The sequence below is a fragment of the Triticum dicoccoides genome, chromosome 3A (genome assembly GCF_002162155.2).
Source record: "Triticum dicoccoides isolate Atlit2015 ecotype Zavitan chromosome 3A, WEW_v2.0, whole genome shotgun sequence".
Taxonomy (NCBI): domain Eukaryota; kingdom Viridiplantae; phylum Streptophyta; class Magnoliopsida; order Poales; family Poaceae; genus Triticum; species Triticum dicoccoides.
Genome location: NC_041384.1, coordinates 680172272 through 680192310, shown reverse-complemented (window position 1 = coordinate 680192310; position 20039 = coordinate 680172272).

Sequence of the window (20039 nt, the reverse complement as noted above, 5' to 3'; positions counted from 1 at the left end):
CTTCAAGCCGTGGGCAAGCATCCACAAGCCGCCTCACCAGACCGATGTAGCTGCCGGGCAGGGGCTCGCCAGGCCACATCCGGACTATAAGACCCTTCATGGCCTGTTCGGCCGCCTTGTGAAGCTCGACCAATTGCTTCAGCTAGTCGCTCAAGGGCATTGGGTGTTCAGTCCCAGTATACTGAGACCAGAAATTTTTTTCCATCGAGCTCCCCTCCTCAGCTCGGTAAAACTCTGCAGCATCTAGTACACTGCGGGGAAGATCTGCGAACGCTCCTGGAGAACTCCGAACCCGGGTAAGTAAAAGGAAAATTTCCTTCACATGCTTGCTTTGCATAATGAATGCCTTACCCACTGCTATCTTCTTCACCGCATCAATCTCTTGGAGGGCCTTGTGGGCTTCAGCCTTGGTGCTCCGGGCGCTTTCGAGCGCCTTCACAAGCTCGGACTCTCGCGTCTTAGAGTCAAGCTCCAAGGACTCGTGTTTTTTGGCGAGAGCCTCGAGCTCTTGCTGCACCTCGCCCACCCGGGCTTCTTGCTTTTCCTGCTCAATGTGCTCCTTGGCCGCTTTGTCTTCAGCCTCGCACAGCGCCTTCTTCAGGGTCGCCACCTCGGTCGTGGCCCCTGGCAAATTCATGATGATCCTATTACTTTACAACCGAACTTCTTTTTAATATAGAGACAAGGTATTGCTTACCTTTGCTCTCCTCAAGCTGCCTCTTGGTAAGGCCGAGCTCGTCCTCGGACCGCTCCAGGTCCCGCTTCAGTGCGGAGACCTCCGTAGTACGTGCGGCAGCGGCCAGCAGTAAAGCCTGCACATGCACATAGACATATTCTGATTAGACTCCTGAGTCATCATTTGATCCTCTATTCGGCCTTTCTTCGCGAACGCCGAACAGAGCATCAGGGGCTACTGTCTATGCGATAATATTTTCTTATATTTTGATTGCGTACCTCAAAGCCTGTTAGGATGCTGGCACAAGCTTCGGTTAGTCCATTTTTGGTGGGTTGAACCTTCTCGATCACCGCACTCATGATAGTGTGGTGCTCTTCATCGATGGAAGCGCCGCGAAGCGCTTCCAGCAAGTTTTCCGGTGCCTCTGGATGGGCAGAGGCCACCGGTACGGGCGGCTTGCCTCCCTTAACGGGGGATCGCCTGCCGGAGTCCAGAACCATCGAAGGTTCTGGCGCAGTGTTCGGCTGGGGGCCGAACTTGGAGCACATGGGAGTTTTGCTCCCTTTGCGCCCAGGGTCCGGGAGGTCGCCTCGAGGCGCCCCCAGGATCACCTCCCCTCGGCTCGGTGCCTTTCAAGACAACACCTCGATGTTGTCCGTAGGACGACGGGTGGTGGCGGTCGGAAGAGAACCGCTATTCATATCCGACGAGTCCAATGAACCGCTCGAGGAAGATACGTCGAGATGAGCTCGGGACGGACTACATAATCATGTTCAGCATGAGGAGAAGCAGGGCAATAAAACATACCATAAATTACTATGATGTCCGGATACTTACGACTTCGCCAGGGGCTTGACCCTGGGTAGCCACTCGACGCTGCTGTAGGCGGCTGTCGTGGAGCAGTCCGGAGGGAGGGTCCTTCCCTTCTTGGACCCTTCGGCCTCCCCGGTTGGGTCGGCCTTCCTTTTCTTGTCTCCCTCGGCTGGGGGGGACTTTCCTCCTCCTCCTCATTTTTGTGGGAGGAGTGCGCGTCGGAGTCATCGGACGATGAGTCCGACACAACCTTGCACCGGAGACCCTTTCGGGTCCCCGTGGCCTTCTTCTTGGTCTTCTTCAATGGCACCTCGTAAGCTGCCGGAGCCAGCATATCCGTTAGGAGAGCATCTGCGGGATCTTCAGGCAGGGGGGCTGTGCAATCGAGTTGCTCTGCTATCTTTATCCAGTCCTGTTAATGGCATGGGAGCTTAGATCCTACACATCAGTTAACTGGGGCAAATAAATACCCTGTGAGATACAAAAACTTACCGGATTGGCATGGCGCTTTGCGCTAAGTCCGCGGTCCTCAGTGAGGGAAGGAGGAACCTCGGCCCCCTTGAACAGCACCCTCCAGACGTCCTTGTGCGTCGTGTCGTAGAGCTCTTGCAGTGTCTGGTGCTTGGCCGGGTCGAACTCCCACAAATTTATTGCCCGTCGTTGACACGGGAGAATCCGGCAGAAGAGCATGACCTGGACCACGTTGATGAGCTTGATTTTCTTGCTCATCATGTTCCTGATGCAGGTCTGGAGTCTGGTCAGCTCTACCAAGGAACCCTAGGACAGGCCCTTCTCTTTCCAGGAAGTGAGCCGCGTGGGGATTCCGGTTCAGAATTTGGGGGCCGCCACCTAGTTGGTGTCGCACGGCTCGGTGATGTAGAACCACCCCAATTGCCACCCCTTTATGGTATCCACATAGGAGCCTTCGAGCCTGGTGACGTTAGGCATTTTGCCCACCATGGCGCCTCCGCACTCTGCTTGCTGGCCGACCACCACCTTAGGTTTAACATTGAAGGTCTTCAGCCATAGGCCGAAGTGGGGCCTAATGCGGAGGAAGGCCTCGCACACGACGATAAACGCCAAGATGTTGAGGATGAAATTGCGGGCCAGATCATGAAAATCCAGCCCATAGTAGAACATGAGCCCGCGAACAAACGGGTGGAGGGGAAATCCCAGTCCGCGGACGAAGTGGGTAAGAAAAACTACCCTCTCATGGGGTTCGGGCGTAGGGATGATCTGCCCTGCATCTGGCAGCCGGTGCGCGGTATCCGCGGCCAGATATCCGGCTTCCCATAACTTTGTGATGTTCTCCTCCATGACGGAGGACACCATCCACTTGCCTCCCGCTCCGGACATGCTTGGAGTGGTTTCAGAAGAAAGACGTGAACTTGGGCGCTGGAGCTCGAGTGTGCGAGAATGGGTAAGCAAGGAGGAAGAAGGCGTGGGTAAAAAGGATGAATCCTTGTCCCTTTATAGGGGCGGAAGAGGCGATGCGCCTCCCCACTTGCCTGGTAAAATCGCTTACTCCCCAAGTGCCATAATTGATGGCTTGGGTTACCCACGTCCGTATTGATGAGAAACCCGTAATAAGGGGGAGACGATCTCTACTTTGACAAGACGTGTCAATAAAACCGCCTCGCGATATGTGCGGTGCTGGTTGAGAAAAATGGTTCGAATAATGACCGGGCCATGACATGATGTCGTGCTGTCAAAACGTGTCAGCAGATTAGATTTGTGGAAATATTATTCTCTCTATGGTGGTGTCTGGAACTTGTTTTGCAGAGCCGGACACTACCCTTGGGTTCAAAATCTTATATGGAGTATTCGAAGGAGGAACCCACCTTGCAATGCCGAAGACAAATCTGCGCGCCGGACTTATCATCATTGAAGCCTGGTTCAGGGGCTACTGAGGGAGTCCTAGATTAGGGGGGTCTCCGGATAGCCGGACTATATCCTTTGGCCGGACTGTTGGACTATGAAGATACAAGATCGAAGACTTCGTCTCGTGTCCAGATGGGACTCTCCTTGGCATGGAAGGCAAGCTTGGCAGTACGGATATGTCGATCTCCTCCCTTCTAACCGACTCTATGTAACCCTAGCCCCCTCCGGTGTCTATATAAACCGGAGGGTTTAGTCCGTAGGACAACATACAATCATACCATAGGCTAGCTTCTAGGGTTTAGCCTCTACGATCTCGTGGTAGATCAACTCTTGTAATACTCATATCATCAAGAACAATCAAGCAGGACGTAGGGAATTACCACCATCAAGAGGGCCCGAACCTGGGTAAACATCGTGTCCCCTGCCTCCTGTTACCATCCGCCTTAGACGCACAGTTCGGGACCCCCTACCCGAGATCCGCCGGTTTTGACACCGACAACTTCACTTATATCTTTTGAGTATGTCTTTATAGAATGCTTCATGTGCTTCGCTTAGATCATTTGAAGTTTGGATTGCCTGTTTCCCTACACATAGAAAACCACCATTTGTAGAACGCTCTTTTGCTTCACTTATATTTGTTAGAGTGTGGGTTTATCTTTTGTAGAAAGAATTAAACTCTCTTGCTTCACTTATATCTATTTAGAGAGAGGACAGGAATTGGTCATTCACATGGTTAGTCATTAAATCCTACATAAAACTTGTAGATCACTGAATATGATAAGTTTGATTCCTTGCAATAGTTTTTCGATATAAAGATGGTGATATTAGAGTCATGCTAGTGGGTAGTTATGGATTGTAGAAATACTTGTGTTGAAGTTTGTGATTCTCGTAGCATGCACATATCGTGAACCGTTATGTAACGAAGTTGGAGCATGAGGTATTTATTGATGGTCTTCCTTATGAGTGGCGGTCGGGGATGAGCGATGGTCTTTTACTACCAATCTATCCTCCTAGGAGCATGCGCGTAGTACTTTGTTTCGATGACTAATAGATTTTTGCAATAAGTATGTGAGTTCTTTATGACTAATGTTGAGTCCATGGATTATACGCACTCTCACCCTTCCATCATTGCTAGCCTCTTCGGTACCGTGCATTGCCCTTTCTCACCTTGAGAGTCGGTGCAAACTTCGCCGGTGCATCCAAACCCCGTGATATGATACGCTCTATCACACATAACCCTCCTTATATCTTCCTCAAAACAGCCACCATACCTACCTATCATGGCATTTCCATAGCCATTCTGAGATATATTGCCATGTAACTTCCATCATCATCATATACATGACTTGATCATTTATTGTCAAATTGTTTTGCATGATCGTAAGATAGCTAGCATGATGTTTTCATGGCTTGTCCATTTTTTTATTTCATTGCCACGCTAGATCATTGCACATCTCGGTACACCGCTGGAGGCATTCATATAGAGTCATATCTTTGTTCTAGTATCGAGTTGTAATATTGAGTTGTGAGTAAATAAAAGTGTGATGATCATCATTATTAGAACATTGTCCCATGTGAGGTTATCAAAATAAAAGTGGCCAGAGAAGCCCCCCCCCCCAAAAAAAAGAGAGAGAGGCCAAAGAAGCCTACAAAAAAAGTAAAAAAAAAATAAAAAAATGAGAGAAAAGAGAGAAGGGACAATGTTACTATCCTTTTACCACACTTGTGCTTCAGATTAGCACCATGTTCTTCATATAGAGAGTCTCTTGAGTTATCACTTTCATATACTAGTGGGAATTTTCATTATAGAACTTGTCTTGTATATTCCAACGATGGGCTTCCTCAAGTGCCCTAGGTCTTCATGAGAAAGAAAGTTGGATGCACACCCACTTAGTTTCAGTTTGAGCTTTCATACACTTATAGATATAGTGCATCTGTTGCATGGTAATCCCTACTCCTCACATTCACATCAATTGATGGGCATCTCCATAGCCCATTGATTAGCCGCGTTGATGTGAGACTTTCTCCCTTTTTTGTCTTCTCAACACAACCTCCATCATCATATTCATTCCACCTATAGTTCTATATCCATGGATCATGCTCATGTATTGCGTGAAAGTTGAAATGGTTTGAGAACATCAAAAGGATGAAACAGTTGCTTGGCTTGTCATCGGGGTTGTGCATGATTTGAATATTTTGTGTGGTGAAGATGGACCATAGCCAGTCCATATGATTTTGTAGGGATAACTTTCTTTGGCCATGTTATTTTGAAAAGACATGATTGCTTTATTAGTATGCTTGAAGTATTATTGTCTTAATGTCAAATGATAGACTATTGCTTTGAATCACTCGTGTCTTAATATTCATGCCATGATTAGATTACATGATCAAGATTATGCTAGGTAGCATTCCACACCAAAAATTATCTTTTTTATCATTGACCTACTCGAGGACGAGCAGGAATTAAGCTTGGGGATGCTGATATGTCTCCGTCGTATCTATATTTTTTACTGTTCCATGCCAATATTATACAACTTTCATATACTTTTGGCAACTTTTTATACAAATTTTGGGACTAACATATTGATCCAGTGCCCAGTGCCAGTTCCTGTTTGTTGCATGTTTTTTGTTTCATAGAAAATCCATATCAAATGGAGTCCAAATGGGATAAAAACTTACAGAGATTTTTTTTGGAATATATGTGATTTTTGTGAAGAAGAATCAACGTGGGACGATGCCCGAGGGGACCACGAGGCAAGGGGCACGCCCCAGGGGGGTGGGCGCGCCCCTGACCCTCGTGGCCATCCCGTAAGGCGGTTGGTACCCTTCTTTTGCTACAAGAAAGCTAATATCCGGATACAAATCATGTTAAAATTTCAGCCCAATCGGAGTTACGGATCTCCAGGAATATAAGAAACGGTGAAAGGCCAGAATCTGGAACGCAGAAACAGAGAGAGACAGAGAGACAGATCCAATCTCGGAGGGGCTCTCGCCCCTCCGCCACCATGGAAGCCATGGACCAGGGGGTAAACCCTTCTCCCATCTAGTGAGAAGGTCAAGGAAGAAGAAGAAGAAGAAGAAGAAGAAGGGGGGCCCTTTTCCCCTCTCTCCCAGTGGCGCAGAAACACCGCCAGGGCCATCATCATGTGACGGCGATCTACACCAACACCTCCGTCATCTTCACCAACATCTTCATCACCTTCCCTCATCTATATACAGCGGTCCACTCTCCCGCAACCCGTTGTATCCTATAATTTCAGTGCTTGCAGAGAATACCTTGCTGAAAACCGCTTATCATTTCCTTCTGCTCCTCGTTGGGTTCGACACTCTTACTTATCAAAAGGACTATGATAGATCCCCTATACTTTTGGGTCATCAAGACTCTTTTCTGGCACCGTTTCCGGGGAGTGAAGCTCCTTTGGTAGGTGGAATTTGGTAAGGAAAAATTTATATAGTGTGCTGAAATTTACTGTCACTTGTTACTATGGAAACTAATCCTCTGAGGGGCTTGTTCGGGTATCTTCACCCCAACCAGTGGAGCAAAGAGTTGCTCCTCAACCTACTGAACCTACTGAAAATGAAAATGTCCACTTCGAAATTCCTTCGGGTATGATAGAAAAACTGCTAGCTAATCCTTTTGCACGAGATGGAACATTACATCCTGATGAGCACCTAATATATGTGGATGAAGTTTGTGGATTATTTAAGCTTGCAGGTATGCCCGATGATGTTATCAATAAGAAGGTCTTCCCTTTATCTTTGAAGGGAGATGCATTGACATGGTATAGGCTATGTGATGATATGGGATCATGGAACTACAAACGATTGAAATTGGAATTTCATCAGAAGTATTATCCTATGCATCTTGTTCATCGTAATCGTAATTATATATATAATTTTTGGCCTCGCGAAGGAGAAAGCATCTCTCAAGCTTGGGGGGGAGGCTTAAATCAATGTTATATTCATGCCCCAATCATGATCTCTCAAGAGAAATGATTATTCAAAATTTGTATGCTCGGCTTTCTGACAACAATCGCACCATGCTCGATACTTCTTGTGTTGACTCTTTTATGATGAAGACTATTGAATTCAAATGGGATTTATTGGAAAGAATTAAACACAACTCTAAAGATTGAAATCTCGACGAAGGTAAGGAGTCAGGTATGACACCTAAGTTTGATTGTGTTAAATCTTTTATGGATACCGATGTTTTCCGTAAATTTAGCACTAAATATGGACTTGACTCTGAGATAGTAGTTTCTTTCTGTGACTCTTTTGCTACTCATGTTGATCTCCCTAAGGAGAAGTGGTTTAAATATCATCCCCCCATAGAAGTAAAAGTAGCTGCACCTATTAAAGTTGAAGAAAAGACTATCACTTATAATGATCCTATTATTCCTACTGCTTATGTTGAGAAACCACGTTTTCCTGTTAGGATAAAAGATCATTCTAAAGCTTCAACTGTGGTTCTTAAAAGCAATATTAGAACCTATACACCTCCTGAGCAAGTTAAAGTTGAACCTAATATTGCTATTGTTAAGGATATCTTGGCTGATAATATTGATGGGCATGTTATTTATTTCTGTGGTGAAACTGCTAGAATTGCTAAACCTTGTGCTAAAGATAAACATATACCTGTGGTAGGCATGCCTGTTATTTCTGTTAAATTAGGAGATCATTGTTATCATGGCTTGTGTGATATGGGTGCTAGTGCTAGTGCAATACCTATTGACTTATACAAAGAAATTATGCATGATATTGCACCTGCTGAGTTAGAAGATATTGATGTCACAATTAAACTTGCCAATAGAGATACTATTTCACCAATTGGGATTGTTAGAGATGTTGAAGTCTTGTGTGGGAAAACTAATATCTTGCTGATTTTCTTGTTCTTGGTTCCCCACAAGATAGCTTTTGTCCCATTATATTTGGTAGACCCTTCTTAAACACTGTTAATGCTAGGATAGACTGTGAAAAGGATGTTCTTACTATTGGTTTAGGTGATATGTGTCATGAGTTCAACTTTTCTAAATTTCATAGACAACACCGTGAAGAGGAATTGCCTAGTAAAGATGAAATTATTGGTCTTGCTTCTATTTCCGTACCTCCTAGTGATCATTTAGAACAATATTTGCTAGACCATGAAAATGATATGTTTATGAATGAAAGAAGGGAAATAAATGAAGTGTTATTTAAACATGGACCTATTCTGAAACACAACTTGCATGTTGAAATCTTAGGGGATCCTCCTCCACCCAAGGGTGATCCCGTGTTTGAGCTTAAACCATTGCCTGATACTCTTAAATATGCTTATCTTGATGAAAATAAGATATATCCTGTTATTATTAGTGCTAACCTTTCAGAGAAGGAGGAAGAAAAATTATTGAAAACTCTAAAGAAGCACCGTGCTGCTATTGGATATACTCTTGATGATCTTAAGGGCATTAGTCCCACTCTATGTAAACACAAAATAAATTTGGAGAAAGATGCCAAACCAGTTATTGATCATCAACGACGGCTGAATCCTAAGATGAAAGAAGTGGTAAGAAAAGAAATACTAAAGCTCTTTGAGGTGGGTATAATTTATCTCGTTGCTGATAGTCAGTGGTAAGTCCTGTCCATTGTGTTCCTAAGCAGGGAGGTATTACTGTCGTTCCTAATGATAAAGATGAATTGATTCCGCAAAGAATTATTATAGGTTATAGGATGGTAATTGATTTCTGCAAATTAAATAAGACTACTAAAAAGATCATTACCCCTTACCTTTTATTGATCAAATGCTAGAACGATTATCCAAACATACACAATTTTGCTTTCTAGATGGTTATTCTGGTTTCTCTCAAATACCTGTGTTAGCTGATGATGAAGCTAAGACCACTTTTACTTGCCCTTTCGGTACTTTTGCTTATAGAAGTATGCCTTTTGGTTTATGTAATGCACCTGCTACCTTTCAAAGATGCATGATGGCTATATTCTCTGACTTTTGTGAAAAGATTTGTGAGGTTTTCATGGACGATTTCTGTGTTTATGGATCCTCTTTTGATGATTGCTTAAGCAACCTTGATCGAGTTTTGCAGAGATGTGAAGAAACTAACCATGTCTTGAATTGGGAGAAGTGCCACTTTATGGTTAATGAAGGCATTGTCTTGGGGCACAAAATTTCTGAAAGGGGCATTGAATTTGATAAAGCTAAAGTTGATGCTATTGAAAAGATGTCGTGTCCCAAGGACATCAAAGGTATAAGAAGTTTCCTTGGTCATGCCGGCTTTTATAGGAGGTTCATTAAGGACTTCTCAAAAATTTCTCGGCCTCTGACTAATTTATTACAAAAATATATACCATTCGTCTTTGATGATGATTGTGTAGAAGCATTTGAAATACTTAAGAAAGCATTGATCTCTGCACCTATTGTTCAGCCACCTGATTGGAATTTACCGTTTGAAATTATGTGTGATGCTAGTGATTATGTTGTAGGTGCTGTTCTAGGGCAAAGAGTTGATAAGAAATTAAATGTTATTCAATATGCTAGTAAAACTCTAGACAATGCCTAGAGAAATTATGCTACTACTGAAAAAGAATTCTTAGCAGTTGTATTTGCTTGTGATAAGTTCAGACCTTATATTGTTGATTCTAAAGTAACTATTCACATGGATCATGTTGCTATTAAATATCTTATGGAAAAGAAAGATGCTAAACCTAGACTTATTAGATGGGTTCTCTTGCTACAAGAATTTGATTTGCATATTATTGATAGAAAGGGAGCTGAGAACCCCGTTGCAGATAACTTGTCTAGGTTAGAAAATGTTCTTGATGACCCACTACCTATTGATGGTAGCTTTCCTGATGAACAATTAAATGCCATAAATGCTTCTCGAACTGCTCCATGGTATGCTGATTATGCTAATTATATTGTTGCTAAATTTATACCACCTAGTTTCACATACCAGCAAAAGAAAAAGTTCTTCTATGATTTGAGACATTACTTTTGGGATGACCCACATCTTTACAAAGGAGTTGATGGTATTATTAGACATTGTGTACCTGAGCATGAACAGGAACATATCCTACGCAAGTGTCACTCCGAGGCTTATGGAGGACACCATGCTAGAGATAGAACTGCACATAAGGTATTTCAATCTGGTTTTTATTGGCCTACTCTCTTCAAGGATGCCCGTAAGTTTGTCTTGTCTTGTGATGAATGTCAAAGAATTGGTAATATTAATATACGTCAAGAAATGCCTATGAATTATTCACTTGTTATTGAACCGTTTGATGTTTGGGGCTTTAATTATATGGGACCTTTTCCTGCCTCTAATGGGTATACACATATTTTAGTTGCTATTGATTATGTTACTAAGTGGGTAGAAGCTATTCCAACTAGTAGTGTTGATCATAACACCTCTATTAAGATGCTTAAAGAAGTTATTTTTTCCGAGGTTTGGGGTCCCTAGATATTTAATGACTGATGGTGGTTCACATTTTATTCATGGTGCTTTCCGTAAAATGCTTGCTAAGTATGATGTTAATCATAGAATTGCATCTCCATATCACCCACAGTCTAGTGGTCAAGTAGAATTGAGTAATAGAGAACCCAAATTAATTTTTCAAGAGACTGTTAATAGATCTAGAAATAATTGGTCCAAGAAAGTTGATGATGCATTATGGGCCTATAGAACTGCATATAAAAATCCTATGGGTATGTCTCCGTATAAAATGGTTTATGGGAAAGCATGTCATTTACCTCTCAAACTAGAACATAAGGCTTATTGGGCTATTAAAGAGCTCAATTATGATTTCAAACTTGCCGGTGAGAAAAGGTTATTTGACATTAGCTCACTTGATGAATGGAGAACCCAAGCCTATGAGAATGCCAAATTGTTTAAAGAAAAAGTTAAAAGATGGCATGACAAAAGGATACAAAAGCGTGAGTTTAATGTAGGTGATTATGTATTGCTATACAACTCTCCTTTAAGATTCTTTGCAGGAAAACTTCTCTCTGAATGGGAAGGTCCTTACGTTATCAAGGAGGTCTATCATTCCGGTTCCATAAAAATCAACAACTTCGAAGGCACAAATCCGAAGGTGGTGAACGGTCAAAGAATCAAACATTATATCTCAGGTAATTCTATAAATGTTGAAACCAATGTTATTGAAACCATAACCCCAGAGGAATACATAAGGGACACTTTCCAGAACATTTCAGACTCCAAAAAGGAATAGGTATGTGGTACGGTAAGTAAACCGACTCCAAAACAGTTCTAATGGCAAATTTTCTCCGTTTTGGAATATTTAGAAAAATAGAAAAATAAGAAGCAGTCCGGGCTCCACGAGGGTGGAGGGTGCACCCTACCCCCCTGGGCGCGCCCCCTGCCTCGTGGGCACCTCGTGCGCTCTCCGGACTCCGTTTTCTTGCATGATACTTCTTTTAGTCGGTAAAAATTCACAACCGTATCACGCAAATATCTCCTGTCTTTGTTTCGAGTTGTCCTGCTGCAGATTAGAGCAACATGTCGTCCCAGGATTCGGAAGGAGAAAGCTATGTGGCTGATTACCTTGCAGATCCTATGGTCTATGGGGATGTGGAGCATTGTGGTTGGACTATGGAAGAAGAAAAGGACTATGAACCCAAGGAAAAGGAGGAGACGAGCTCAGATGAAGATGAAGTCCCATTACCTCAACCTGGGGACATGCATGTGGAGTTCAAAAAGTCAAGCCTCCCTGATAGAGCAAAGAAACTTAAGATCAAGTTTATCCCTTTTCGCCTCTTGCAGGAAAACAAGCAGGAATTATGCAAAAAGATATTAAGCCTGGAGCAGGAGATTGATGACCTGAGGGATCAAAATTCTGTCCTCAAGCGCAAATTAAGGAAGAAACCTGCGCCATCCACAAAACCATCATCTTATTCACCAACAAAGGAGACATAATCACATGGGTATGGGCACTCCCCTTGGCAACTGCCAAGCTTGGGGGAGTGCCCCGATATCGTATCACCATCACCTTTATCTTTATCGTTTTTCTGAGTTCGGTCCTTTTAGTAATATCTTGATCTAGTAGAATAAAGTTTTAGTATGATCTAGTTGTGAGTTTTGCTTTATGATCCCTCTATGTAATCGAGTCCATGAGCTATATAATAAAGATTAGTGTTGAGTCAAGGGCTTGATTATTTTGCTATGATCTTGAGGGAATTAAATAAAATAAAAGAGAAGAAATAAAAAGAAATAAAGAGATCATATGGATCTTACGGAGAGTAATGAGCTCACATATAAAAGAGTATGATGAATAAAAGTTGTTGGGAGTTGACAAACATAGTTTTGGTCATCGTTGCAATGAATAGGAAGTAATAAACAAAGAGAGGTTCACATATAGATATACTATCTTGGACATTTTTTATGATTGTGAGCAGTCATTAAAGTATGACATGCTAAGAGTTGACGTTGGACAAGGAAGACAACGTAATGGGTTATGTTTTCGTACATCTGAGATAAATTATATTGTCATGGATCATCCAACATTTTGAGCTTGCCTTTCCCTCTCATGCTATCCAAATTCTTTGCACCAAGTAGAGATACTACTTGTGCTTCCAAATACCCTTAAACCCAGTTTTGCCATGAGAGTCCACCATATCTACCTATGGATTGAGTAAGATCCTTCAAGTAAGTTGTCATCGGTGCAAGCAACAAAAATTGCTCTCTAAATATGTATGACTTATTAGTGTGGGAGAAAATAAGCTTTATACGATCTTGTGATGTGGAAGAAATAAAAGCGATGGACTGCATAATAAAGGTCCATATAACAAGTGGCAATATAAAGTGACGTTCTTTCGCATTAAGATTTTGTGCATCCAACCATAAAGCGCATGACAACCTCTGCTTCCCTCTACGAAGGGCCTATCTTTTACTTTTATCTCCCACCTTACATAAGAATCAAGGTGATCTTCACCTTTCCTTTTTGCATTTTATCTTTTGGCAAGCACAATATGTTGGAATGATCCTGGTATATATGGCTAATTGGATGTGAGTTTTCATGAACTATTATTGTTGACACTACCCTTGAGGTAAAACGTTGGAAGGCAAAACTATAAGCCCCTATCTTTCTCTACGTCCGATTAAAACTCCATACCCATAAGTATTGCGTGAGTGTTAGCAATTATGAAAGACTATATGATAGTTGAGTATGTGGACTTGCTGAAAAGCTCTTATATTGACTCTTTCCTATGTTATGATAAATTGCAATTGCTTCAGTGACTGACATTATAGTTTGTTAGTTTTCAATGAAGTTTATGATTCATACTTGAAATTGTGATTGAATTGTTACTCTAGCATAAGAGATCATCTGACAATAATTATATAAGCTGATGTTCTAAGAATGATCATGATGCCCTCATGTTTGTATTTTATTTTATCGACACCTCTACCTCTAAACATGTGGACATATTTATCATTATCGGCTTCCGCTTGAGGACAAGCGAGGTCTAAGCTTGGGGGAGTTGATACGTCCATTTTGCATCATGCTTTTATATTGATATTTATTGCATTATGGGCTATTATTACACATTATGTCACAATACTTATGCCTATTCTCTCTTATTTTACAAGGTTTACATAAGGAGGGAGAATGCCGGCAGCTAGAATTCTGGGCTGGAAAAGGAGCAAATATTAGAGACCTATTCTGCACAACTTCAAAAGTCCTGAAACTCCACGGAAGTTATTTTTGGAAATAATAAAAAAATATTGAGCAAAGAAAATACCAAAGAGGGCCCACACCCTGGCCACGAGGGTGGGGGGCGCGCCCCCTGCCTCGTGGGCCCCCTGTTGGCCCTCCGGTGCCCATCTTCTGCTATATGAAGTCTTTCGTCCGAAGAAAAATCATAAGCAAGCTTTCGGGATGAGACTCCGCCGCCACGAGGCGGAACCAATCTAGGGCTCCGGCAGAGCTGTTCTGCCGGGGACACTTCCCTCCAGGAGGGGGAAATCATCGCCATCGTCATCACCAATGCTCCTCTCATCGGGAGGGGGCCAATCTCCATCAACATCTTCACCAGCACCATCTCCTCTAAAACCCTAGTTCATCTTTTGTATCCAATTCTTGTCTCTAAGTCTGGGATTGATACCTATAGGTTGCTAGTAGTGCTGATTACTCCTCGTAGTTGATGCTAACTGGTTTATTTGGTGGAAGCTCATATGTTCAGATCCTATATGCATACTAATACCCCTCTGATTATGAACATGAATATGCTTGTGAGTAGTTACGTTTGTTCTTGAGGACATGGGAGAAGTCTTGCTATTAGTAGTCATGTGAATTTGGTATTCGTTCGATATTTTGATGAGATGTATGTTGTCTCTCCTCTAGTGGTGTTATGTGAACGTCGACTACATGACACTTCACCATTATTTGGGCCTAGAGGAAGGCATTGGGAAGTAATAATTAGATGATGGGTTGCTAGAGTGACAGAAGCTTAAACCCTAGTTTATGCGTTGCTTCGTAAGGGGCTGATTTGGATCCATATGTTTCACGCTATGGTTATGTTTACCTTCATACTTCTTTTGTAGCTGCGGATGCTTGCAATAGGAGTTAATCGTAAGTGGGATGCTTGTCCAAGTAAGGACAGCACCCAAGCACCGGTCCACCCACATATCAAATTATCAAAGTACCGAACGCGAATCATATGAACGTGATGAAAACTAGCTTGACGATAATTCCCATGTGTCCTCAGGAGCACTTTCTTTTATATAAGAGTTTGTCTAGGCTTGTCCTTTGCTACAAAAAGGACTGGGCCACCTTGCTGCACTTTATTTACTTTTGTTACTTGTTGCTCGTTACAAATTATCTTATCACAAAACTATCTGTTACCTATAATTTTAGTGCTTGCAGAGAATACCTTGCTGAAAACCGCTTATCATTTCCTTCTGCTCCTCGTTGGGTTCGACACTCTTACTTATCGAAAGGACTACGATAGATCCCCTATACTTGTGGGTCATCAGTGCCTGATGATGGGTCCGATGAGTTTTCCTCTTGGACTAGAGGAACAATGGCCGAAGCCATGAACCCTTCGAAGATCAAGTCTCCTCGGACATCGGCGATGTAATTCAGGCTCCCGAATCTGATCTGATGACTAGGGGCATAGTTGTCAATCTGTTCGAGGTGACCAATCGAATTGGCGCATAGAGCAAAGCCGCCGAACACAAAAAGTTGACCGGGGAGGAAGGTTTCCCCGGAAACAACATCATTGTTGATGGTTGAACGAGCCATCGAACCTTCTGTCGACGACAAAGTGGAACTCTCAATGAAAGCACCAATGTTGGTGTCAAAACCGACCGATCTTGGGTAGGGGATCCCGAACTGTGCATTTGAGGATCATAGGTAATATAAGACAAAGGGGATTCCCGCTTGATTGACTTTGATGAGTATATGGGTTACAAGAGTTGATTTACCTCAAGATCATAATGGCTAAACCCTAGATGTCTAGCCTATGTCAATTCTGATTGCCTCTACGGACTAAACCCTTTGGTTTATATAGACACCAGAGGGGCCTAGGGTTGTACAGAGTCGGCTTACAGAGAAAGGAAACCATACATCTGGATGCCAGACTTGCCATCCACGCAAAGGAGAGTCCCATCCGGACACGGGGGAAGACTTTCTACTTTGTATCTTCACGACCCATCAGTCCGGCCCACAAGACATGAGCCGAACACCCGAGGACCCCTTAATCCAGGACTCCCTCACTCCCTCCTTCCCCTCCTCCTCTCTCCTCCCTCCTTCGATCCTCCTCCCTCCCCCACCCCCTTCTCCCTCCTCCCTCCCTCATCTCTCATCACTCTGCTCTTGCATAGAGTAGATTTTTTTAGTAAATTAGTAAAAATTCAAACTAGCTAGGTTAACTTGGTTGGCTTGCTAGGTTAACTAGTTTAATTAGGTTAATTATCTAGGTTAACTAGGTTAACTAGATAGGTTAACTAACTAGGTTATTTATAGTAAGTGCTTAATAGAACTAGTTTATTTATAGCAAGTGCTTAATAGAACTAGTTTATTTATAGTAAGTGCTTAATAGAATTAGTTTATTTATAGTAAGTGCTTAATATAATTAGTTTATTTATAGTAAGTGGTTAATATATTCTGTTTATGCAAAAATCAAGTTTGCCCCTGCCTCATCCCCGCAGTCGTCCCCATCTTCGACCCCCTAAGACCTCTAGGTGAGAATAGACAAATGATAATGTGTTGTAAATGTCGATGATGAAAATGCTAGTGCTATATAGTTGACATGTCATTGATGTCGATGATGATGCATTCTGAATATAGAGGATGTCTTAGTGTTTTTGTTTGCAATGTGCCTCCGAGTGGCCTATGTTTTGCCGGAATGTTGATTCATTTCCGTCCCGGCAAATTTCAGGCGCTCGATATGTCCTGTCTTTAGCAAAGGTCATGCTAAAAAAATTCATGAATTTTAGCATGACTTGTGCTACAATGTAAGGCATATCGAGTGCTTGTGATTTGCCAAAACGGGAATTCAATGATATATAGGGCATTTTTCCTATGTCATTGCTCGATATATGGAACGGGTTGACTTTAGGTCTGTTTCGGCTCCTTGTCTGTCTTTTAGTGAGGAAGAGTGTCCACCATATATATATATATATATATATATATATATATATATATATATATATATATATATATATATACATCTGAGCTATTCTGTTACGCGTAACAGAATATTATTCTGTTACCCTTTTTGAACTGACGGTTTCAGGTGGTTGTACTTATGTTTTCGAAGCGGTTGAACTGATGCTTTCAGTTGTGTTTAACAGATCGTCTTCTTTAGTTCAAAAACTTTTTGTAGTTTTTTTGTCGGAACGTGGCGTGTAATATATCGTTGGAAAGCTTTTGACAACCATATTTCAAGTATATTGAACGTTTTTGCAAAATCATTATGGTTTAAGAGCAGTTTTGAAAAACCCATTTTTTTCAAAACTGAAAATGTGAATCGTATTTTGGACTCAATTTTCAAACGGTTTGTCGGAATTGAGCAAATAAGATGGCGTTGGAAAGCTGGTGAAAATCCGCATCTTCCATATGTGTATTGTTTTTTCTAATTCTATATAATTTAAAATTAATTTGAAAAACGGTGAAATTCTGGGCGAAACGTATTTTCGCGATTTTTTGCAAACGGTTTGTTGGATTGATGCAAATGATACGGCGTTGGAAAGCTATGTAAAATGCACAACTTTTTCGTATAGAAATGTTTTTCTAATTCCTTACGGTTTAAAATGAATTCGAATACGGTCAAATTTGATTTTGAACGCGGTTTTTTTAAAAAGTTTGTTGAAATATGGCAAATAATATACCGTTGGATAGCTATCGAAAATGCGAAACTTAGTCATGTTGAATGTTTTCTCTACTTCGCAACCGTTTAAGAGTAATTTTGAATACGGCATGACGGATCCTGCTGCTTTCTCGTATGAAAAACAGAGTAGTCGTACTGATATATATGTATGTTTGTACTGAGCTATTTTTTGTAGAGTAATTTTGAATGGTTCAGAAAAAGGGTGTTTGTACTGATGCTTGCATGGGTTTGTACTAAGTGTGTTTTCACTAACTAGACTTTGCTCTGTTTTTTTGGTAATATTTTTCTCGTATGTTTTCAACGGTTTACTGTATCGTCACCCCTGTACTTGTATGGTTTGTATCATCGAACTGAATGATATTTTATTCAAAAAGAAAATGTGTTTGTTTTGTTTCCTTTTTTTAACTCAACATTTTTTTGACAACGTTGTTCTGAACTTCTCTCATTTTGCGACTTGTCGGGGGCAGCCTAGGTCCCAGGGGAGGCACGGCGGCGTACCAGAGGTAGGTGACGGGATCGCGCGTCGGTGCTTCATGGAGGGAGGCGGTGTCGGGGTCGCACGCCGGTGCTTGGTGGCGGCAGACCACGCGCGTCGGTGCTTCATCACGCGTAGTTTTTTCCTCAAACTTTATTGGCACCAAAATTTCTTTTCCGTGCCTCTCGAAGTGATGCGAACTTTATTGGCACCAAATTTGTATACTTGAATTTCTATGTGTGTTTCGTTTTTAATTCAAACTGACAATTTCTTTTTATTCCAAACTGATTGCCATTTTTAACTCGTACTGATCAATATTTTTAATTCAAACCTTTTTGTACTTTCAAAGGATAGAAATTAGCACAAACATCCTCATCTTAGCAATTTCTTTTTATTCTGAACTGATCCCCGTTTTTAACTCGTACTGATCAATACTTTTAATTCAAACCTTTTTGTACTTTCATATGACAGAAATTATTCATCTCCCCTGACCTCTTAAATTTCAAGACTCACGCACAAGCATCCTCATCTTAGCAAGACAAGCTAAGTCATTTGCATGTAGAGCAACAATAACAATACTCCAAACATACCAAGGGACGTCACACTGGAAAAACAATGCAACGTTCAAAAGAGAATTTCATCCATGCCTTGACTGACTAGCAGTAATTAAATAATCAAAATAAGTTTTTGCTAACCAGTTTATGTACTCTCAATCAGTCCAAATAATCTAGCATTTAGTATCGACTATTAATCAGTTCGACAAATGAGGTTGTTAACGAGCCCATTAACGATAAAAATGAAATCGGCTAATAACTTACTGGCCGAATCAAATTTTAGTGTTTTCAAGCAGCAGCAATAGTCGGACTGATGGAGACATCCATGGGTGATATATAGTTGAACTTGCATGATGTGCAAATAAGAGCATGACTTCTGTACTTACTACACGAGCATGACTTTTGTACTTACTAGACAATACTACGCCAACAAGTATCATGCTATGTGAACTTTTGTGATGGATGACCTTTTAGTTTTTATTATCAGTACTTATTGAAAATAAATATCTAAACCACCAGACTTGGGTGTGGGAACCAAAATTCAGAAGAGCGGCATCTCAACAGGGATTACACTAGCTTTGACATTCTGACAATAGTGAGGGCTCAAATGACAATCTAAATCTATAAATAGTAAAGTGTATACACTTCTTTTAACCAAGAAAGTAATAACTTGTTTCTATGCTAATCTGGAGACAGTAAGGTTCAGTTTTTGAAAGTAAGCTGCTACAGCCAGTAGGGACCCAGTACACTCAGTAAGAATTTTATCTGCAAGGCAAAATGACACCAAGATTCTACAAAAAATAAATCATATAAAATAACCCAAATAATCAAGAACTTCCTGTATGTTATTTTTGAACTCCCTTGAACAAAACTGCTCACTTTTTTCTGTTGCCTAAGCCACTTACATACAAACAGAAATAAATTTGTAGACCAAAGGACTCAGCAAATTGAACCATTAATTCTCCAACCAGAGAACTGTAGGAGTTAGCAAAAGCGAACTATTTCCTCAATGACTTTCCAACCAGTCACATATTTTTAAACGAAACCAACTTTTTTCAATGAACTTCTTTAGGTTTATGTGTGCGAACTTACCAACTTTCCAAACAAGTACTTAGCTCGCTTATCTTCTTTCCTTCATGATGGAATTAGAAGTTCACAACATAGAAGCAATAACACATGGATCAACTAGGACAAACAACAGAACACAAAAGTAAACAAAAATTAAACCAAACAATAGGGCACAGTTTTACTCTCTAGTATACTAACCACTGCAGAATATTCAGTACAGTGGTAATACTAATT